The 23983-nt window shown below is 39.1% G+C and overlaps 1 protein-coding gene across 2 annotated transcripts in view; it reads left to right on the top strand.

Moving 5' to 3' along the window:
* Positions 1-23983, top strand: part of arhgap15 (Rho GTPase activating protein 15) — a 593944-nt gene that overhangs the window by 415261 nt on the left and 154700 nt on the right. The window lies entirely within an intron of this gene.

The raw sequence follows: 23983 nt of genomic DNA, 5'->3' as shown, positions 1-23983 counted from the left end.
GCTGGTGTATATTAGCAGCATTTGTATTATCTACTCAGATTATAATGTACACCAGTCTGCAGGTGGTGCACAAGATTCTACTTGACTTATACCTGTAGGTGGTGTTGTAAGGAAACCTGACTTAGGAGTTTAAGAGAGTACCAAATGATTCCCTTACTAATTATTTATTGAGGTCATAAAAGATAAAGGTCAGAAACTCCTTTAGGCCCATTTTTCAGCTTAAATTAGCCAGCATATACAGAGCCTTAAATAAATCTGTTTCAGCTGTGGACAACCCCAGGACTAATCTCAGTTTTGTAAAACTGTCCATAATTAACTTTGGAAGTTTCTTTGGATTTTTTTTAATGCGATACTCCCAGAAGGCTGTGAGTGCTCAGCTGTTAAACCAGAGATCGATCTGGACACCAAGCGAGCAGAAGGTGTGGGGATCAGGTGAGAAAAAGGACTTGATCTGCAGGATCAACCATCTCATTGAATGATAGAGTATGCCTGAAGAGTTGTATAGCCAGGTCTTGCCTCGACTCCCTATGTTTTCAATGACACCAAACTTGTAACTTCACTGTGGTCACAACAATGTCTAGATCAGCAGGAAAAAATGTTGCAGTGATGATGGAGCTCTACACTGACAGGTCAGTGGAGAATTGTTCTCCTCTAATTTATGTCAACTGTCACCTGGCAATGCTTGGGAATAAGTAAACAATAAAACTTGTGGATAATATCATTTAGTTTGTCAGTATCAACTTAGCTGATATGCTAATACTCCTCACTTCTGCTCTTAGAACATAGAACAGTACAACACAGTATGGCCCTTCTGCCCATGAATTTGTGCCGATCTATATATACACCTACTCTCTGATCAATCTAACCCTTCCCTCCTACACAGCCTATAACCCTCCATTTTTCTTACTTCCATGTGTCTATCTAAGAATCTTTTAAATGTCCCTATTGTATCAGGCTCTACCACCTCTGCTGGCAATGCGTTCCATGCACCCACCACTCTCTGTGTAAAAAAACCTACCTCTAACATCTGCCCTAAACTTTCGTCCTCTGACCTTAAACAGATGTCCTCTGGTATTGGCCATTGCTGCCTTGGGGAAAAGATGCTGGCTGTCAACTCTATCCATGTCCCTCATAATCTTATACACCTTCATCAAGTCACCTCTCATCTTGCATTGCTCCAAAAAGAAAAGCCCCAGCTCGCTCAACCTTTCCTCATAAGACATGTTCTCTAATCCAGACAGCATACTGGTAAATCTCTTCTGCATCCTCTCTAAAGCTTCTACATCTTTCCTATAATAAGGTGACCAGGACTGAACACAGTACTTTAAATGTGGTCTAACCATAGTTTTATAGAGCTGCAACATTACCTCACAGCTCTTGAACTCAATCCCCCAACTAATGAAGGCCAGGACACCATACGCCTTTTTAACCACCCTATCAACTTGCGCAGCAACTTTGAGAGATCTATGGACTTGGACCCCAAGGTCCCTCTGTTCCTGCACACTACAAAGAATCCTGCTATTAACCTTGTACTCCGTTTCAAGTTAATTCTTCCAAAGTGTATCACTTCACACTTTTCTGGATTGAACTCCATCTGCCACTTCTCCGCCCAACTCTGCATCTATATCCCATTGTAACCTACGTCAACCTTCTACACTATCCAACACCTCCAACCTTCATGTCATCTGCAAACTTACTAACCTATCCCTCCACTTTGTCATCCAAGTAATTTATAAAAATCACAAAGAGCTGGGGTCCCAGAACAGATCCCTGCAGAACACCACTGGTCACCGACCTCCAGGTAGGTCAAACAAGCTTCAATCTGTGATTTGAAAACACATTACAGACTAACACAGGGACTAATTTTAAACCTTTGAAATTTGACAACAGTGAAGGTGAAGAAAGAGTTAAGTCCTCCAATGGAAAGGAGTGAAGTTGATTTTAAATAGCAGAATTGCTTTCTGAAGGAATCATCAAAGGTAGATGTTATTTTCACCAAGAGTCTGACTAAAGACTGCAGAGTCTTAGCTTATCCAGCAAATTCTGGTGGCACCAAGAATCCTGGCACTAATTAAAATTGGCCCATCGTGTTCCATTGTCAATGGCGATATCTTTCAAATGAGATATTAAACCAAGACCGTGAGGATGAAAGAGATCCCATGGCATCGATAAATCAAAACCAGGGAGTTCTTCTAATATCCAATATTCCTGACCAAAAGCAGATTAACTTGTCACTCAATTCATTTGATCTTTTAAGGACCTTACTGCTGCATTTACCTTCATAACAAGAGCGACTACACTTCAATAATAATTCCTTGACTGTGAAGCTCTTTAATATGTCCAGAGAATCTGAAGGCCAGTCAGTTCATAGATTATTTCCTTTTGATACTGGGGGAGCTGTGAAATGTACAAAGCTTTTATTTTATTATACGCGCAGACTTGCAGATGATGCGATACCAGGTGAATGCTTTGCTCAACTACAGTTCTCTGCTCCAGAAATAAACATGAGTCATTAACAAACACAATGGCTTGCAACTAGTATATTACCTTGATGTAGAAATCTTCCCACATTACTTTACCATATAGAGAAGGGGGAAGGAAAAATAAACTGGATAAAAAAAAAACTACAATTCAACAGTTGAGAAGAAGGGACAACTGCTTCATTTGAAAGAAAAAATTTTGAGCCAGCTTTTAAAAATAGAGATGGTCAGTATAGGAAAGAATTTCAAAGAGTAGAGTTAAGGCAGCTAGTATTCTAAAACACTTTGTCATGAATGTTTCCAGTTTTCAAAACCAATCAGAGTCTAAATAATCTTCAGAAGGACACATCATTGAACATCAGAGGATATGATTACAAGGACTATACTGATGCAACAGTGCATATGTAAACTCAAGCACAGAGGCTGATGAATTCAGTTCACAGCACTCATAATTTTTGGATGATAGATTTCTATTATCAGAATCAGTATCACCATCACCATGAACCATAGATGCTGATCTTTGTACTCAATACACTAGTCTGCAGTAACTATTCAATGAAGTCACTGAAGAGTTATTTTGCTCCAGTGATGAGACTTTCTCTTCAGGTGCCTCTGAAATGTCTTCCTACTTCCTGAACTGTGGATCCCCTTCCACTATTGTTGACAAAACCCTTGACTGCAGCATAGCTACTTCCCGTGCCTCTGCTCTCACCTCCACTCTCCTTGGGCAGAACAAAGATAGAGTTCCCCTGGTCCACACCTTCCACCCCACTAGCTCCTGCATTCAACAGATCATTCTCTGAAATTTCTGCCATCTTCAAAGAGATTCCACCACCAGGCACATCTTTCCCCTCCTCCCCTTTCAGCATTTCACAGGGACTGTTTCCTTTGCAACTCCCTGGTCCACTTTTCCATTGCCACCAACTACCCCCCTTCTAATGGCACTTCCCCTTTCAACCACAGGTTTTGCAATGCTTGTCCTTTCACCTCTTCCCACCATCCAGAGAGCCAAACAATATTTCCATGTGAGGCAGTGGCCACTTGCCCTTCTTCCAATCTAGTGCACTGCATTTGGTGTTCACAATGTGCTCTGCTCTACACTGAAAAAAACAATCACACATTAGGTGATTGCTTTGCAGATCATCTGTGTTCAGTCCACAGGAGTAACCCAGTGCTTCCTGTTGTCTGCCACTTTAATTCCCCAAACTACTCCCATTCTGATCTGTCAGTCTGTCACCTCCTCCACTGTTACAATGAAACCCAAGGTATGCTTGAGAAACAGAACCTCATCTTCTGAGAGGGCACTTTACAGCCTTCTGGACTTAATTATGAATTCTGCTACTTCCAGTAACTTGATTTCTGTCTGTATCAGTTGTCTATCCATCATACTGGTTTAGCTTGTTTATTTTTCCTGCTTTTTTTTCCTCTGGGAGTGGAGGACCAGCTGGGCATCTCTTCCTGCTCTGCATTTTGCAGTCCAACATCATCTTCTCTTTGTTTTTTTCTCACTCTCTAACTGTCCCCATTCACTCATTGATCAGATAACCTTGTTTACAAATTATCCCATGGTCACCCCAGTTTTATCCAATCAGAGACATCACCCTCCCCCACTCTCCCTGCAGCATAATGAGCTCCTTTTTTCTCCTTCCAGTTCTGATGAAGAGTCTTCAACCTGAAACATTAGTTCTGTTCCTCTTCCTGCAGGTGTGGCCTGAGCTGCTGAGTATTGCCAGAATTTTCTGTTTTTCATGTTAATGAATCGCCTTGCTAGCCTCTTTGAATTTGCACTTTAATGTACTTTCTGGTCTTTACCAACTTTTGTCAGCAATGCCATTTGCTATATCAGATCCTTTGTGATACAGGGAAAACATTTGCCTCAGCAAGGACTGGAAATATCTTTAATATCTCAATGAAAAACACAATATATATATTGGGCCTCCCCTTTTCTTATCTTCAGTCCTTAAGAAGGGTCCTGACCCGAAACGTTGTCAGCCTGCTTTTCTTCACGGATGCTGCCTGGCCTGCTGATTTCCTCCAGCATCATAGTGTTTTTCATCTAGATTCCAGCATCTGCAGTCCTTTGTTTCTCTTTAATATCTCAAGTTCTTAACCGTACATAGGCCCTTTTCACCATTGTGATTTTTTGGAACTATCTCTATTCTGGCTTTCAAAAACTCAGTGGGGAACTTATCAAAACACTTTTGGGTCAGAATTCAAAAGGCTCATCACTGTATGGGTTTACAAATGCTTCATTTTCAGTTCCTTGCACTGGTTTCGTGGAATTATAATGAGAATGTCACAGGGGCCTGGTATTCCCACCATGTTTGGAGAAACTTGAACATGAATCATAAGTTATGAATGCAGTTTTTTGGTCCATTTGAAAACTATAGACATTCTTTATCATCATTCTGGTGACTGAAAGCTGTCTTTGCAGCACCGGAATGTAGAGACAGTTTGTTTTTAGCTGCGATGCTTGAACAGGAAGATATTTGTTACTGGGGAAGCATCTTTTTCTCCAAATTGAAATTGACCCAATAAGCATTATCATGTTGATGGGAAAAAGCTTTGAAAATTGAGGCAAATGTTTTTTTCTTATACCAATACACAAATGTTGCTTTGGAAGGCATTAAATAAGTTACAAAATTCATCAGGTCCGGCTTAGTAAAAAAAAACTTAATGCTTTTAGAAATATGTTGAGTTAGACTTTTAATCGTTGCTAACAGCCCCATAATTTTAAGAATGTATTTGGAGTTGGCATTCACAAAAGAAATCTTTTCTTCAGCTGATGCATTCTTATGGAGAATTCCAAAATATAAAGCAAAAGATAGTTGCTGAGACCAGTATCTATTCTGGTCAATTTCACAAAGAATAAATGGTAATCACAATTTTAAAAAAAATCATTTGTGGCAAATTGTACTAACCCGTTTTCTTTTTACTGTCCAACACAAATGTTAAACTCCTTAATAGGATGCAAAGATGAAAGCATCTGATATTTTGCAGTTTTTCTTACACTGACACAGTTAAATGTTTTTTTCCCCACCATCTGTGTCATCTCTCTGCACAAGTAGAGAAGGGAGGTAACTCATTTTGTTTTTAATATGAGTAACCAAAAGAAGTGAGAGTTACAATGATGCAAGGAATCAGTCAGAAACAGCCTCAGAAAAGCAGAACTTTTCAAACTTTCTTCAGTACTATCACACATGGACCCAAAACACAGCCATTTCAACAATTTCATGCTAAGTTGCTTTAGTACAAAGTTGTTTTCAAGTCCTGAATTTTGCTTTTGAGCTTGGATGCTCTGAACATGGAGTGTATGATAGTGTAGCAATTAGCATAACACTATTACAGTGCCAGTGACCCAGGTTCTGTAAAGAGCTTGTATGTTCTCCCCATATCTGCGTGGGTTTCCTCTGGGCGCTCCGGTTTCCTCCCACATTCCGAAGACGTACAGGTTAAGAAGTTGTGGGCATGCTATGTTGGCGCCAGAAGAGTGGCAACAGTTGCAGGCTGCCCCCAGCACATTCTCAGTAATGCAAAAAGACGCATTTCATCAATGTGCATGTGACTAATAAATAAACATCTTATCCTATTTTATATCCACAACATCAGGCAAATTGTTATTGGAGTAAATCCAGCATGGATCTTCAGTGTACTTCCGATCCTCATACTGTGACAACTTTCTTTCCTCCTACCCCCAGAAAGATGGATATTAAACATGAATTTGGCTTTGACTTAATTTTGTAACAGAAAAAAAAATGCCTCAATTTGAACCAGTTTGTGTTTAAATTTCCCATAATGGTATTCCACTGAAAAATTGAGATCACTTATGGTCCAAATGAATTACAATCTGTAATATTTTTTGTCCCTTACTAATCAGCCATGGACTTGCATATAATATTGTTCTGACTAAGTTTTGTTATGCTATGGCCAGTGACAAAGTCAAATTAAAAGCTTACCTATGAGAATCATTTAACTTATGGTATTTTGGAGATCAGGTATAGATTCTAGTGACTAGTGAGCTTAAGCCAAGGAGATATTCAGTGCTGATGTCCTAGAATAAAGTTAATTCTGAATGTAAGATTAGTACTTGCTGGCACAAACAGCATCTTTAATGTAACTAAACATGCCAAGATTTTTCACTAGAATTTAACTAGACAAAAGAAAACACTGAGCCAAAGAAAAGAACATTAATCTAGATGCCCCAAAGCTTATTCAAATAAATGTCTTCAGCGAAGAGCAAGAAGCGGTGAGGGCATAGGAGTTTTAAGATAGAATTTTAAAGTTGAGGTTCCTAATATCTGAAAGAATGGCAGGCTATGGTGAGGCAAATAAGGGGAAGATGCATATGAAACCAAAACTGGAGAAAGACAGGAGTCCTCAGAGGTATATAAAAGGTTACAGAGACATGGAATGGTAAGGCTGTGAAGAGACTTGAATGGAAGGGTGAGAATTGTTAAACTGAGGCATTGAGTGACAATCTTAAACACTATCACAGAATATGCCAGCCTTTATACTGCAACTCAGAAAAGAATCTTTTCATTGATAAACCAACGTAAAGTTTCAGTTTTATAACAACATAGCTATCTATATGGCAAGTTCAGACTCCAGCAGTATTTAGCACCTGCAATGAGTGACAAGGGATACTAAATGCAATGCTGATTTTCATCAAATCAACATTTTATTGATCATCTGAAGAAGCTAAAATTCATGTTTATGTTACTTATTTCTTCCATGAATTAAAAGTTCAGATAAAAAATTGCAGTGTAGAAACTGAATCATTTAGTTACTTTATGTTGCTATAAATGACTCTAAACTTTCTGCAATTGATATTAAGTGCAGATCATCCCAGATAGGTCCAAGTTAAACTTGCTGTTTAATGAACTTCCTGATGTTGTACTAAGGGATTCAGTGAACTGGAATTTAGGATTTCTCCAAATCTCTAGTGGCAAAGGCTTCATCTTGTGTACATCCAAAAACATTCCTTCTTTACAAAAACAATTTGGTGTCGTACTTCATCTTGTACTACAGTGTACTCTTATTTTTTCATAATGGAAGAGATGGGTGATTGGACAATTCCCATGAAAATGTCCAGACAAAAATAACATTAAAGGAAAAGGAAGTGGGGGGAACCTTGTACCACTGTTTAGTCACCGTTAAGTAAAATATTAGTTAGGCCACAGTTTTGATCACTGCACATGAGGAATGATTTGATTACCCCGGAGAGGATCCAGAGGCAATTCACCAGGATGTTAAACAACAAACAATCTGCTGGAGGAACTCAGCGGGTTGAGCAGCATCTGTAGGAGGAAAGGAATTGTCGATAGTTCGGATTTGAAACTTTGCATCAGGACTGGTCTTACCTCCACCAACCCCTCAGGTAATGTGTTCTGGATTCCACTCACTCTCTGAGTGAAAAACCTCTCCTTCATATCCCCTCTAAAGTCCTTATCTCTTACCCAGAACCTGTGAAGTCTAATTTTTAGGCACCTTAAGTCATTAGTAAACACTCATCCTTGATGCTGTTGAATCCTTAGTCTGTATTGCCACCACTACCTAATGCTGGAATGAGCTTGTATTGTCCCCAACTTTAAAGCAATCTTTGCCAACATTTATATTTTCTGGGATTCTTCTGGCAGTGACTTGAGATCCCAGAATATGTCCCAACGTGCCTAGTGTCACCATGCCAAGTGTTTGACCCACCAAAAACAATGTGAAATCCGCCCTATTTAGTCCATCCTAAAATGTTGCTGTACCCTGAGATTTTATGCCAGTACCATCAGAACTTGAGCCCACGTTCCTTCCTCTAATCTCAGGGACAGTCCCAAAGGTGATTAGTCAGGTTCTTAGTAAGACCTCTTAACATAACACCCACGTCCTTACTAATATTTTTAATTACCCCGAATAGGCATCACAAGAGATCTGTTTGCATATGTAACACATGAAGGAGGAAATGAAATGATTTGCCTGGCATTGTGGTTGTAACCATTGGGTAATTCACCAGTATGCTGAAAACTCAGCTTTCAATGCTGCCTTGATTAATAGTAAACTAATCTGTTGGCTATATGTGTCACTGGTCAAATGCTAGTATCATGTAAAATATCTGTTGGTGAGTGTACAGGATAAAAGGAAGTGCAAAGTAGATTAAGGTGTCATAGAGTACAGTAACAAACCTGTCAGTCCAGAGTGTCTGTGCTGGCCGTCAAGTACCTTTCTATAATAATTTCATTTTCTAGCACTCTTCTCATAGCCTTCTATGTAATGACATTTCAAGCACTGATCTAAATAGGTTTGTGAGAGTAGCTGCTTCCATCTTCTCCTTAGGCAGTGTGGCTGAGATTCCTGCCACCCTCTGGGTGAAAATAACCTACCTCAAGCCTCTTCTAAATCCCTTAACCCTTACCTTAAACCAATGCCTTCTCCTAACAGATTCCTCTGGCAAGGGGAAATGTTTCTTACTGTCTGTCCTATCTATACCATTCATAATTTTCTGTACCTCATTCATGCTACCCTCAGCTTTCTCCACTCCAAGGAAAACACACACAGCCTGTTCAGTTTCTCCTCATAGCTGAAATGTTTTATAGATGCACCATAGAAAGTATCCTATCCGGATGCATCATGACTTGGTGTGGTAATTGCTCTGCCTAAGACTGCAAGAAACTGCAGCAAGTTGTGCACACAGCTCAGCACATCATGAAAACCAGCCTCCCCTCCATGGACTCCGTCTACACTTCTCACTGCCTTGGTAAAGCAGTCAATCTAATCAAAGACCCTACCCACCCCAAGCATTCTCTCTTCTCCCCTCTCCCATCAGGCAGAAGATACAAAAGCCTGAAAGCATGTACCACCAGGCTCAAGGAAACTTCTATCCCACTGTTATAAGACTATTGAATGGTCCCCTTGAACAATAAGATGGACTCTTGACCTCACAATATACCTTATTATGGCCTTGCACCTTATAGTCTAACTGCACCCTACACTGCAGGCAGACAACAAAGTAAAAGGAAGTTTAGAGTCAACCCTGTGGACTGAATGGGGAAGCTCCATGAAGTGGTCACACAATCTTTGCTTGGCTTCTCCAATGTAGAAGAACTACATTTGTGAGTACCAAATGCAATACACTAGATCAGAAGAACAAGTCAATTGCTGCTTAATCTGGAAGGTCTTGTTGGGTCTCTAGATGGTAGGAAGGGAGGAGATAAAAGGAGAGATGTTGCATTTCCTGGCTTTGCATGGGAAGGTGGCATGGGAAGTGAAATGGTAAGATGGTAGAGTGGATCTGGGAGTCACACGGCAGTCTCTTCAAAAGGATGGGACGGAAGGGGAGTGGAAGATGTGTCTTATGGTGGAATCTCATTGAAGGTGACAAAAACTGTGAAATATGATCCATTGAATGCAAAGGCTGGTGGAGTGGGAGGTGAGGAGCAGAGGAGCTTTATTCCTGCTCTGGCTAAGAATAGACGGGGTGAGTGGTTTTTATGTCTTCATGTCTTGCACTGTACTGCTGCCACAAAACAACAAATTTCATGACATATGTCAGTGATAATAAACCTGATTCTGATCATGGAAACAGATAAAATGTAGTTTAGGGATCTGTCGACTAAAGTTGAGTAAACCCACAGATATCCCAGAGGTACCTGTCAAAGGCAGAGATGGAGGAACTAGGAGAGTTAAATGGAGTCATTACAAGAAGCAGAATGGGAGGAAGTATAGTCAAGATAGCTCTGTGAGTCTGTGGGTTTGTAATGGTTATTGATCACTAACCTGTACTCTGAAGAGGAGAAAGAGAAGTTTCGAAGGTGGACCATATGAAAGTCATAAGGACATAGAGCAATACAGCACGGATACAGGCCCTTCGGCTCAATGAGTCCATGCTGACTGCGGTGCTCACCCAGCTAGTCCCAATTTCCTGCGTTCAGCCCATATCCCTCTACATACCTATCCAAGTGCTTCTTAAGTAATACTATAGTACCTGCCTCAACCACTTCCTCCGGCAGCTCATTCCATATACTCACCACCTTCTGTGTGAAAAAAGTTGTCCCTCAGGTCCCCTTTAAATCTTTCCCCTCTCCCTCTAAATCTATGCATCCTAGTTTTGGACTTCCCTAACCTGGAGAAAAGACTGTTACCGTCCACCTTATCCATGCCTTTCATGATTTTAAACATTTTTATGAGGTCACCCCTCATTCTCCTATGTTCCAGGGAATAAAGACCTTGCCTGGCCAATGAGAAAGTATTCTCATCAGCAGGCCTGTAACTAGACCTTATAGAGCTTGACAAGGTAGATGTAGGGATGTTGTTTTCCTCAGCTGGGGTGTCTGGAACCAACAATCAGTATCTCAAAATATGGGGTTCAACCATTCAGGACTGAGATGAGAATAAATTTCTTCACTCAGAATCTTTAGCATTCTCTACCTAAGAGTGCCATGGAGAAAGCAATAGGTTTATGAACATCAAAGGAATCAAGAAATATTTAGAAAGTAGAGGAATTTGACGTAGAGGTAAAATACCTCACTGAATTATTGGCAAGTACAAGGGATCAAATGGCTGCCTTCTGCTTCTATTTCTGATGTTCTCATGCAATCTTCTCAAGACCTGTACGTAGGTCAGAAAAGAAAATTCATTCTAATCAAATGTGGGATTGTTCAAATCATTTGTTTGTCTGTTTACTTTAACTGATTGATTCTTCTTCATTATGAACTCAAGACTCAAGAGAGGATTCCCTTTCCTAATCTTTATTCAGTAGGCTTTTCTGAAAGTGTGTACATGTGTGTCATTATCAACTGACTGAGTTCACCCTTAATACAAGGTGGTTATCAAGGTTCATACCTGATGAGTAGTTATTGGACAAGATTCCTTCACAAGTTGGAGTCAATACCTTCAGAAGAGCTTTGGGGGGAGCTGATCCTTTCTTATTAATATAGTGGTAATAGTGCCATTAATTACCAATCTACATGGAATGTACATTAGCTCGTAATTTGCTAGGACTTTCTATATCTAATTTTAATTAACTGTACATTAATAAATAAAACTACATTTTCAAAAAAATAATGGTATAAGTTAGCTTAGTTTGCCACTTGAAAATGAATGTTATATGTAAGTAGAAACAATTAATGGTAATTGCACACTTTAGCACAGATCGCTGGCTCAGCTATATTCTAAATGGTCAATAGCACTCATTTCTACCTTAATTTGCTTTTATTCCAGTAAGAGTACAAATGTTTCAGATTAATTATTGTTAAATAATAAATGCAATAAATTGAACACTAATTGAATTGCATGACTTCATTGGCCACTGTTTGTATTTCATTTGCTTTACATGTAGAATAGAGGAAGGAAAAATAGTTTGTCTTATATCATCCAATTCAACCTGACCCATGAAATAAAAAGTGGTAAGTTTTATAAACCTACAGTGTAATCAGCAGGACTTGAAAAGCAGAAAACTTAACATTTTGAATGCAGAGCTTTCACCTGAACTGGGAGACAAGCAAAAATAATAACATTAGACTTAAGAAATAGAAGCACAAGTAGGCCCTCGAGCCTGCTCTACTATTCAATAAAATCAATGCTAATCCTATGCCTCAAGTCCATTTTCCTGTCTGATCATCATTTCCTCAGATTTCCATATTGCCCAAAAATCTATCAGTCTCAGCCTTGAACTACTTCAAGGATCGAGCATTCATAGACCTCTGAGGTAGATTTAAAGATTTACAACCTTCTGAGTACATAAGTTTCTCCATATCTCAGCTCCAAGTGACTGAATCCTTACCCTTGTCCCCCAGTTGTAGCTCCAGCCTGAGGAAACAGTTGAACAACATTTTACCTGACAATACCTCTTGGACTTTTGTTATAAGGAGACTGACCACCACGAGGACCAAGCACATCAATAATAAATATAATTAAACATGTATAATTGTTGCAAAATGTGGGGGCATGCCAAATAACAGATTATAGAATTACCTAATTATTCATTGTGAAAAGAAAGGCTTGCATTTTAATGAGCCATTCCTGTCCCTTTCAGGTGCACTAGACACTTAATGACTAGTTAAGAACTTTTGTGATGCAGCGAACATGTGGCCAACTTGCACACAGCAAGCTCCTACAAAAGTAATGTGGTAATACTTAAAGAATCTATCAGAACAAACTTGAAGTTGTAATAAAATTATTGGCCAGCACATCAATGATAACACCTCTGTTCTACTTCTAAGGATTGAAATTTTACCACTTAAGAGAGCCATCCAAATGTTAGCACCATGCCGCAGTACTATAATGGAGTATTAGCTTTCATTTCTGTCCTTAAGTCTATGAAGTGGAACTTGACCCCATAACCTCCTCAAGAAGAGGTGAGAGTGCAAATGACTGAGCCAGAACAGAAACAAAATTGTTCTTTGTTCCATTTCTTCAATTCTTTTTGCTGAAATTTAGTAACGTAGGATTGTCTTGGCCATTGTTGCAGCCTCCTTTCATTTCAAACATTCCACCTCACATAAGGGAAACAACGACATAACAAGACTGGAGCTGGATATCCCTGAATCGTAATCAAATGGTAACACATACGATTGTAAATATTATTAATTCAACATTAGATTGGGAGCAATCCAATTGCCTGCAAATGGTGGTGAAGGTATAATTTGTATCTCCCCAAGGCACATTTTTCGCTTACGCCAATTGAGAACTCATATAATCTTCGTAATCCAACAGTAATAATGCATTATTATTTTATGTAATAACTGATCTGTTACCTTCAAATAAAGAGATATCTGGTACAGCTTTATGGAGTGAGAAACTAAAAAACGTATTGTACCAGAGGTTTATAAATTGAAACAGCACTTTATGACATAATGCTTGTTGCTTGAAAATGTCTAGTTTTGGACTGTTCAGACTCAGTGTTTGAAATTCCCCCGGAGAAAGTAGCAATCTTCATTGTGTTTTCAACAAAGAAGATGAAGGGAGAAGGAAATGAATCAAATGAGCTACCTTTCCTGTAACCTTCTCTAGCTAGTTGTTTCTTCTGCCTATTCCCTGAGTTAGGCCTAAACTCATTAAGGTTGGGCAAAACTAAGCAAGGCTTACAGAGCAGTAAAAGCCAGAACTCTTAAAAGTTGACTGAGACTGAGTAAGTGTTTCAAATAAAATAAGTATTATCACTGCAAATAATATAAGAAGCTATCAAAGAAAATAAAACATAGAATATAACAAAATACCATGCATTCATATGACTTCTGTACTCTAATGGCTTCAAAAAGGTTTAAATTTTCACCTTAACTGTAATTTTGTCACATGCACTCCTCTCAAACTCTGACTTGGAACACAACTCACTTCAACGATCACTTGGAGGAGCTTGTTTCCATCTGTACAGGCAATCACTCCATCTGCTTAAATATTAATCACACATACAGATCTCTAACTCTAAATGATTTTGAGCATAACTCTTCCTGACAACAACTCGAAGGAGTCTGCTCCCACGTGTATCAGGGTTCAATCCCAGCTGCAACTTTCTTTCACGTTGCAAAGTTTGCTCTGAACCATTCTGATTTTATAATACAAAAATCACATGCATTACAGTTTGATTGTTGTAACCCTGTTTTGATGGTAGCATCTTTATTATAATCGTGTCTATTTCTCATAGTTCTGTGAAATGGTTGTTTCTCATTCTTATGTCAAAAGATGGTCTTCTGTTTAATATACTCACCATTTTCAAGTCAAGGTGTTTTGCATCGGAACATTCTGGGTTTATCAGAATTTTGAAAAGATGATGAATGGGTTTCACTCCAGCAATGATTTGAGCATCAACATATCCACAGGCTTTGGACTGAATCCTGAACTGGTGGAACCAAGTTTACTGCTTCTCTGTTCATTTGCAAGCCTTGTGAAGAGCCAGATCACAGGGGATCAGAGAAAGAAACAACCAGTTCATTTCCTTCAGCTCAAAGCCTAATTTAAAAGTTCATTTGAAAACCCCTTGTTTCAAGCTAGGAGATGAAGCTTGCAACAAGGGGCAAGCTTGAAATAAACATGTTTTACTGCAGTTACATACTTTGTATTTCATTCATGCTCTATTTAAGAGTAACATACTTGCAGGTCAGAAAGTGGCTTCTCCCCTGTACTTTTGATGAGATTTTAAACTATGCCATAAGAAGGTCTTAGTGAACAACAAAAAAGTTTTGGAAACATAGAAACATAGAAAAACTACAGCACAATTCCGGCCCTTCAGCCCACAAAGCTGTGCCGAAATGTCCCTATCCTAGAAATTACTAGGCTTACCCATAGCCCTCTATTTTATTCAGCTCCATGTACCCATCTAACAGTCTCTTAGAAGACCCTATCGTATCCACCTCCACCACCGTTTCTGGCAGCCCATTCCACGCATTCACCACTCTCTGAGTAAAAGACTTACCCCTGACATCTCTTCTATATCTACTCCCCAGCACCTTAAACCTATGTCCTCTTGTGGCCACCATTTTAGCCCAGGGGAAAAGCCTCTGACTTATCTACCCAATCAATACCTCTCATCATCTTATATACCTCTATCAGGTCCCCCCTCATCCTCCATCACTCCAAGGAGAAAAGGCCGAGTTCCCTCAGCCTGCTTTCATAAGGCATGCTCCGCATTCCAGGCAGCATCCTTGTAAATCTCCTCTGCACCCTTTCTATGGCTTCCACATCTTTCCTGTAGTGAGATGACCAGAACTGAGAACAATACTCCAAGTGGGGTCTGATCAGGGACCGATGTAGCTGCAACATTATCTCTCAGCTCCTAAATTCAATTCCCTGATTGATGAAGGACAATACACCATATGCCTTCTTAACCACAGAGTCAACCTGCGCAGCCGCTTTGAGCATCCTATAGACTGGGACCCCAAGATCCCTCTGATCCTCCACACTGCCAAGAGTCCTACCATTAATAGTATATTCCGCCAACATATTTGACCTACCAAAATGAACCACTTCACACTTATCTGGGTTGAACTGCATCTGCCACTTCTCAGCCCAACTTTGCATCCTATCTATGTCCCTCTGTAACCTCTGACAGCCCTCCAAACTATCCACAACACCCCCAACCTTTGTGTCATCTGCAAACTTACTAACCCACCCCTCCACTTCCTCATCCAGGTCATTTATAAAAATCACAAAGAGTAAGGGTCCCAGTACAGATCCCTGAGGTACACCACTGGTCACTGACCTCCACTAAGAATATGACCCTTCAACAACCACTCTTTACCTTCTGTGGGTCAGCCAGTTCTGGATCCACACTGCAATGTCCCCTTGGATCCCATGTGTCCTCACCTTCTCAAACGCCTTGCTGAAATCCATGTACACTACATCTACAGCTCTCCCTTCATCGACGTGCTTAGTCGCATCCTCAAAAAATTCAATCAGGTTTGTAAGGCAGGACCTGCCCTTGACAAAGCCATGCTGACTATTCCTAATCATATTATACCTCTCCAAATGTTCATAAATCCTGCCTCTCAGGACCTTCTCCATCAGCTTACCAACCACTGAGGTAAGACTCACCGGTCTATAAAATCCCTGGGCTATCCCTACTCCCCTTCTTGAATAAGGGAACAACATCCGCAACCCTCCAATCTTCCGGAACCTCTCCCGTCACCATGAATGACACAAAGGTCATCGTCAGAGGCTCTGCAATCTCCTCCCTCACCTCCCACAGCAACCTGGGGTACATCTCATCCGGTCCCGGCGACTTATCTAATTTGATGCTTTCCAAAAGTTTCAGCACCACCTCTTTTCTAATATCTATATGTTCAAGCTTTTCAGGCCACTGCAAGTCCCCACTACAGTCCCCTAGATCTTTTTCCATAGTGAATACTGATGTAAAATATTCATTAATACCTCCGCTATTTCTTCCGGATCCATACACACTTTCCCACTGCTGCACTTGATAGGCCCTATCCTTTCACATCTCATCTTCTTACTCTTCACATACTTGTAGAACGCCTTGGGGTTTTCCTTAATCCTGCCTGCCAAGGCCTTCTCATGTCCCCTTCTGGCTCTCCTAATCTCTTTCTTAAGTTCCTTTCTTTTAGCCTTGTACTCTTCCAGATCTCTAACATTACCTAGCTCTCTGTACCTTTTGTATGCTTTTCTTTTCCTTTTGACTAGATTTATTATCGCCTTCGTGCACCATGGTTCCTGTATCCTCTCATGTCTCCCCTGTCTCATCGGAACATGTCTATTGCAGAACTGCATACAAATACCCCCTCAATATTTGCCACATATCTTCCGTACTTTTCCCAGAGAACATCTGTTCCCAGTTTAATCTTCCAATTTCCTGCCTGAGAGCCTCATAATTCCCTTTACTCCAAGTAAACGCCTTTCTAGTCTGTCTGTTCCTATCTCTCTCCAGTGCTAATGTAAAGGAGATAGAATTATGATCACTATCACCAAAATGTTCACCCACTGAGAGATCTGACACCTGACCAGGTTCATTTCCCAATATCAAATCAAGCACAGCCTCTCCTCTTGTAGGTGTGTCAAGAACCCTTCCTGAACACACCTAACAAACTCCACCCCATCTAAACCCCTCACTGTCTGGAGATGCCACTCGATGTCTGGGAAATTAAAATCCCCCATCACAACAACTCTGTTATTCTCACACCTTTCTAGGATCTGCTTCCCTATCTGCTCCTCAATAACCCTGTCACTATTGGGCAGCCTATAAAAAACACCCAGTAAAGTTATCGACCCCTTCCTGTTCCTAACCTCCACCCACAGAGACTCCTTAGACAATCCCTCCACAATGTCCACCTTTTCCGCAGCCATGACACTATCTCTGACCAACAGTGCCACTCCCCCACCTCTTTTGCCTCCCTCCCTCTCCTTCCCGAAACATCTAAAACCTGGCACTTGAATCAACCACTCCAGCCCCGGAGCCATCCAAGTGTCCGTAATGGCCACCACATCATAGCTCCAAGTATCGATCCAAGCTCTAAGCTCATCCGCCTTGTTCACAATACTCCTTGCGTTAAAATAAACACATCTCAAGCCTGTCTGAACACTTCCCTTCTCTATCACCTGCCTTTGGTACTTACTCCTAACTTCTTCTATTTGAGAGCCAAACACCATTAAGTGTGGTCCATAAGACTTGGGATTGGAGAGAGTCATTTCCTTTCTCGGATATATACTTGGAATTAAAAAGAAAGAATGGGATGCAGACATTACATGCCCATGTCTTGAGGTTATAGGAATCTTCATCTCACTCAAAGCTAGATCCAAGCATGAATACAAATTGACACACTGACATATTTATCTAGATTCAACTATAGCTTTTGTATGTCTTTGCTCCATATTCAAAAACAGTCAAATGGGTCACTTTTCTATGTCTTAATTCAGGCCATACACAGACAGTATAAGAATTGAAGATCAGAAGCGGTAAAACTGAGGAAAGTTACTTGACCTAGCTGATTCTATGTCTCGTCCCCTTCCCTACCTGATCAACATATCCATGATTTCCTTGGTGTCCAAAATCACAATCAGTTTGAGCCTTAAATGCATTCAATGACTCAACACTTACAGCCCTTCAAGATAGAAACTTCTGAAGTTTTACAACCCTCCCTGCAAAGAAGTTGTTCTCACCTCAGTCCTCAATGGCCAACCCCTTAACCTGAGACCATGCCTGAGACAATATATCAACATCAATTGAATATGCAATTCTGTTTCAAGTAAAATACAGTCAAAATTATACAAAGGGAATGAATTCATTAATACCTGAGGAGCTCTGCCCATTTCTTTCAACTTGAAAATTCCTGCTAGTATCTTTTTCACTAATTCCATAAATCACATTGTCACTGTCCAACTTCAATTAATATATCTTACACTACTGTATTCAGTGAGTTCAGTATTGACAGTCAACCAGTTGAAAAATGGGAAAAATAGAGGAAAACGCTAATGCTTTTTCATCAGTAGTTAAAGTAATTGATTTATATCTTTATCCTTGATCTACATTGAAAATTGGATCATCAATGTTAGTTTTTCAGTTTTTATGCTTAAACAGACAGCTGACAAAACTTATGAAATGACATCAACTGGCTTTATAGGAAGTACATTTCTCTCACAGAGTAAGTTAGCAAAAAAACTGTAGTGACATTTTGCACTTCAGCAAACAATCTCTTTCTGTTTGAAAAAATCGTAGAACATTATAATGAATGCTAAATATTTTGCTAATTATTCTTGATGCTTCTTTTAAGGAGAGTTGGTACTTTGACAGTAAAGGTTGGTGAAAGAGTTCACACTTGAGATTGATGCCAGCAAGCCACATCAGGGTTCAGGAAACCACCCATCTTTAATTTAGCCCTTGGCAGGAAGCTCCATTGTGTTAACCATTATTCTATCATAGACAAGCATTATCTCCCAGCTCCATTTGCCCAGCAGCTGTTGTGCTTTTGCTGTCTTTGTTTGACAGTATCCAGTGGTACTTTTAGATGTGTGTTTAAAGAAATAGGGAGGTTATTGGCTTTAAATATGTTGGCTGTACGTGTGATCAGTATTTTCCCAGGCTTTTTTACAGAGTTTGCCAGGCAAAGATCTGACCTTTGTAACAAACACTTTTCATCATATAACTTTCACTTTGATTCTTCTCCCACTGATTCATGTTCCAAACAGTTAAGAAACCACTAAGATGATTATTAATTATACCATTGGGTCCTGACTTCTTTTCCTGTGGCTTTGGAAATGTTTATTTGTTATAACAATTACATTTTTTTGTCACTGATGATTTGAGTTTCACAATTGCCTATTAACCAGATGATTACAATTATTGTCCTCTGTTTCATTTTGTACATTTTATGCTTTTGTATTGAACAAACAGAGTTAGAATACTGGCAAAAGTAAACCGTATTTTGAATATAGTGCACATTCCCTCAGACGGACTGGCGGACTTGAAACTGCTTGATTCATTTCAAACTGGAATAGATTAAAGGATAGTTGAGGCCCTGGAGCTCAATGTACATTTACATACATGATGTAATTTCCATCTTTGGCACACAATTTACAATAGGTATCTCTCTAGATCAGTGACCTGCACATCATACTGCTAATCAGCTGAAAACAGTCAAGATGTCCATGGAGTACCCTTAAACATTTTTCTACACATAAGTACAAGTTGTTGTTGTTATCCAAAGCATAATTTATGGCAGCAGTTCTGCATTTCATATTGCACAATTTCCTGTCCATTAACCTGTTTTTCCAAAAACTGCTGACATATTTTTCTCAGATCATTTATTCTCTATTTTTTTAAGGATAAATGTATGCATTTAGTTTACAAAGGAAGTGCTGTGGCACGTACACTACTTGTGATTCTATGATATCATATGACATTTTTTCCACTACATATATATTGTTTTATAAAATTAATCACTTGTGCATCCACCAAAAAGCTTTCAGATGGCTTTATGACTTTCAGATTTACACTTATGAAGCATTTTTCTTTCATCAAATCATTGTTTTAAAGTCCCAATTTTAATTCAGTGTAAAAAAATCAAGCAATCAGAGGCTGAAATGGCCAGTAAACCACAATAACCTCAACAGTGTGAGGGCAAGACAATTTAACTCCCAGGCCCCATCTGCATACTTCCAGCCAGTTAGTCAGGAAAAACAATAGGATGTGGCAAGTGGCCAAAGGGCATGAACAACAGTTCATGCAGTGGGAGGTGACTGAGAGGACCAAATAAGCTCTGGTGTATTGATATATTGGTGGGAGTGAGGATGAGAGTGGTAGAGAATTTAGAAGTGACTCAGGGAATGGAACCTCAAACAGAGAAAGTCAGAACTTCCTGGAAGAGTATTAACTTATTTGGGCACCTTCTAGCCCCAGGTCTTTATCCAGTTAGTTTCATCTGGTAGCTAAGAATCAGACTACCAATTAAAACCACTGTTGTGCCCCAATCATGAGCTCAGTTTGCACATTCATGAACAGTTCTCATGTGTTTCCAACAAGCAATTTTTCCCCACGTGTTCAGAAGACCAAATTAAAATTACAGTAAAAATAAAATACTGCAGATGCTGGAAACCTGAAACAAAAACAAAATACTGAAAACATTTAGCATGTCAGGCAGCATCTGTCAAAAGAGGAACAGTTAATGTTTCAGGTGCAGAACCCTGATGAAAATTAAAGGCTGTAGGATGGTTAGAATTGTCTGTGGTATGATACCCAAGTGATTTTAACTGGCCAGTCAAACGTCGCTCACATTTCTTTAAGGATATCTTTAACCACATTCAGTAAATGTGACACAATTCTTTTGCAATTATCATTATGGGACTGTTTTATTTTTTTTCTGATCTTGGTGAATTATGGCCAATTGCCAAGTAAAAAAGTAGGATTTTGACAGGGATTTAATAACAGAATATTAAAAATATTTCAAACAAATAGGAGACATGCCATCACACCAAGGCCACAATGGCAAGAACTTCCACTGCACATTCTTACTCACCAGCAGTTGCACAAATGCAGCTTTCCAGCCAGTTTACCAAAATAAATTCAATCAATCCTGCTTATCTGAAATATGAACAGACTCTCTTATTAAATTTGCAGCTGATTTGCTAACTGGGAAAAACAATATTAAATACATTGAATTATAGTACCCTAATGAAGAAGGAAGATGCGTTCATTTCATTTTAAGAAACTAATGAATGTATATGACTCCTTTAAGATCAACCAATGTTCATGTAAGCATACAGTAGTTGCCCTGCTGAGCAAGAATAACTTTTGCTCTGAATAATGGCTATTGTACAATAGATTATGGTAAAAGTCAAGACATTAACCAAGCCTTACCACACCTGTCTAACCAAATCATGAAACTATCCCATAGAATCATAACAGATGATTGAAAACATTGGGAAAAAAATCTTTGCAATAACCCATAGAGTAAATGAGAGTTGAAAAACATATTTGTAGATTTTTTCAAAGGAACAGAAACGGTAAATGAAAACTTCAATTTCTACATCAACTCTCACAATGCTCTTAAAGAGTTAGAGTTATGCAGCATTCTGCTGACTGAAACATTTCCTTCAGTGTGAGTGTGTTGAACTGAGTTATACCACAAAGCAATCTTTCTTTGTACATTACACCCACATGATATCTTAAGGCTAGTTGTGGTCACCTATAATAACTTCCATTAATAAAGGAACTTTAGCAGTAAAATATCCCAAGATGTTTCACGGGATCATTATCAAACAAACCTCACAGTTCCAAAATTAGAGTGGTTTATTTCCCATCTTGGCCCCTACATTCAAATTTCACTTCAAACCTGACATATTGAGACAGGTGACCAAAACCTCAATCACTACAAAAACAAAGTTTAAAAAAAAGTACAACTCAATTCCGGTTTTCCTAGTACCACTCTTTTTGATCAACACAACTGGAATGAATATTCTTGCAATAAAATTGTTAAATTTGGATTGTTTTTGGCAGTGAAATACTCACTGTGGTAACTGGAAGCAGAACTACAAATGCTAAAAATAGATTTTGACTCATGGTGCACAGATGACAGGAAGTGCCATCATGTGGGAAAACTTCCCTCATTGCTGAACAGAATTGTTATTTTTTCACAGGAAATCTATCTCCTGTGACTTAAAAAGCATTTGTAAGTGTGTCACTGAAAGGCTTGCTCTCCTTGTCCTGTGTGATTTAGCAATGATCCAGTGATAGCTGGGAAAGATTTAAGTATGACCATTTAACAGAAAGCTTGAGTTGAAATGTAAAGTTCAGCATTCAAGTCTTGCCAAGAAATTACAGCCCAGATTTAAGTGGGTTGGACATGGTTTCACAATAATTTCCCACATTCCATTATGTAAGTCTGTTTCCTTTCCTGAAATCATGATGAAAGTACAATAAAATGGTGAATGCATTACATATATGAGATGTGTATTTAACATATTGAATACTGACTGGTGCTAAAATGTTACCATGTTAAAAGTTTATTCTTGATATAAGATAAAACCACTCTTTTTGGTATTACAAAGCAAAATGCAGTAAAACCAACAATGATTATATAAAATGGCGTCAATCTATGTGTGAATTATCCCAGAATAATATTGATGCACAGCTGCAATTGTTCATTCCCAGTTATTTGGACTTTTGTAACAATGAGCAGCTGTAAAGCAGCAGGAATGATTTTTCTGATAGTTTCTATAAACAGTCACTCTAACCTGTAACAGAACATCCTTTAAAGGATTAACCTAATAGTGAGAAAGCTGCTTTTTTTCTTTAATCAACTGACTGCATTTTCATGGATCTACTACCACGATAAAAGTTGGAATTTCCTGGGTGTGGTAATCTTCCCACACTTGCTACTCATATATACACTAATCCACACTTATCTGGAATATATCATCCACCAGGAACTTCCAGAATGAAGCTAGCTCTGACCTGGTCAGTGAGGACTTTACCATCAAGGTAATACAGGGTCTTCCCATCATAAAACCTGCTGAAATGTTTTGACGGCTATATCTGAAGCAAAGAGCTTTAATATTTTTGAACGTCTCTGACATCCACAAATAGTCAAAATCTGTTACATATTTGAATATATTATTAAAACATAAACATTACAAAGTAACTTTTTTTTAAATAAGGGCTTTTGAAAACACATGAAATCAGATAGGACATTTAAATTTTAACCCAATTACTGAAAAAATGTAAATTACCTAAAACTTCTCTATCTCACTGTTATTTATCCCCTTGCAAAACAATCGGGTTGCTGAACATGTGCTGGGTCTAAACCAAAAACAGAAAGTGCTGGAAATACTCAGCAGGTCAGGCCACATCTATGGGAAAAGAAATAGAGTCAATGTTTCAGTCTGAAGACCCTTCATCAGAACTGGGTCTAACCTGACACAGATCTAGCAATCAGATTTTCCATTGAAACTCCATTATGTGATTCCATGAGAAGTCTAGCATCAGAGCACAGTTGGCAAATCACTGGCAAATTTATTCGAGGTATCAGTCAGAGTGGAAAGAGAGGAGCCAGTTGAAATATATTTGGGTTATCAAAAGGTGATTAACAAGGTTCCGTGCAAAATGTTACCTTGTAAAATAAAAGCTCACTGTGCTGGAGGTGATAATGTGGATCAATCATTGCCTATTCAGCAGCAAGTAAGGATAATAAGATCATTTTTAGATTAGCAACGTAACTAGTGGAGTGCCATAAGTATCAGTGTTGGGAGCACATACTGAGGACTTAGAAGAAGGAAGTGAGTGTACTGTAGCCATATTTGTGAATGACACAAAAGTAGAGGGGAAGGTGAGTTGTGAGTAGCATACAAACAGTTTGCAGAGAGAATTGATTGGTTAAGTGAGTGGGCATAAGTTTATAAATAGAGTATAATGTGGGAAACTGTGAAGTGTTCAGTTTGGAAGGAAGTATGATAAGACATTATTATTTAATTGTAGTAAGATTGCAGAAATCTGCAGCATGAGGGGACCTAAGGGTCCTTGCACATAAAACAGAAGAGTCTAGAAGACATGCAACAGGTAATCAGGAAGTCTCGTAGAA

This window comes from Pristis pectinata, chromosome 1 (genome assembly GCF_009764475.1).
Source record: "Pristis pectinata isolate sPriPec2 chromosome 1, sPriPec2.1.pri, whole genome shotgun sequence".
In the NCBI taxonomy this organism is placed as follows: Eukaryota; Metazoa; Chordata; class Chondrichthyes; order Rhinopristiformes; family Pristidae; genus Pristis; species Pristis pectinata.
The sequence above is the reverse complement of the archived record's forward strand: the minus strand, read 5'-3'. Positions and strand labels throughout refer to the sequence as shown.